A 505-nucleotide genomic window follows, 5' to 3' on the forward strand; every position below is an offset into this window, starting at 1 on the left:
CAGGCGGGCGGGTGGGTGCGATGGGACAAGGGAGGGATGGGTGGGTATGGAAGGGATCGGGGGATAGGGGAAGGAGGGGCGGATAGGGGAGGGAGGGGAAGATAGGGGAGGGGTAAGAGGAACAGGGGGTACGGAAGGGATAGGGGGGGAGAGGAAGGGGTAGGCGGGGGGGGGGAAGGGGGAGGAGTGAAGAAAGAGGAAGTGCAGGTAGCCCCTTTTTTATTTATGGGGGCGGTCTCTCTTTAATGGGGAGGAACATATTTAGTAATCTATAGCTTTATTTATTTTTCTTTTTGCTCCATATACCCTTTCTTTCTCTACATATCACATACATCTCTATTTGTTTCTCTCTCAATCTATACGCAAGTTAGTCTTTTTCTATCTCTCTCTACCCTTTCCCATACTTTTTTTTTCTCCCCACTTCTAAAATCTCACTCACACTCCTTCCCCCATTCCTCCTGCCTCTCCTCTTTTATTACCCCTTTCCTTCTTCCCCTTTCTCCTG

At 49.7% G+C, this 505-nt stretch overlaps 1 protein-coding gene across 1 annotated transcript in view; it reads right to left on the reverse strand.

Annotated features, from left to right (window-relative positions):
* Positions 1-505, reverse strand: part of LOC119593048 (discoidin domain-containing receptor 2-like) — a 26,281-nt gene that overhangs the window by 23,232 nt on the left and 2,544 nt on the right. The gene's annotated exons all lie outside the window — the stretch shown is intronic.

Source organism: Penaeus monodon, chromosome 31, assembly GCF_015228065.2.
Source record: "Penaeus monodon isolate SGIC_2016 chromosome 31, NSTDA_Pmon_1, whole genome shotgun sequence".
Lineage (NCBI taxonomy): Eukaryota > Metazoa > Arthropoda > Malacostraca > Decapoda > Penaeidae > Penaeus > Penaeus monodon.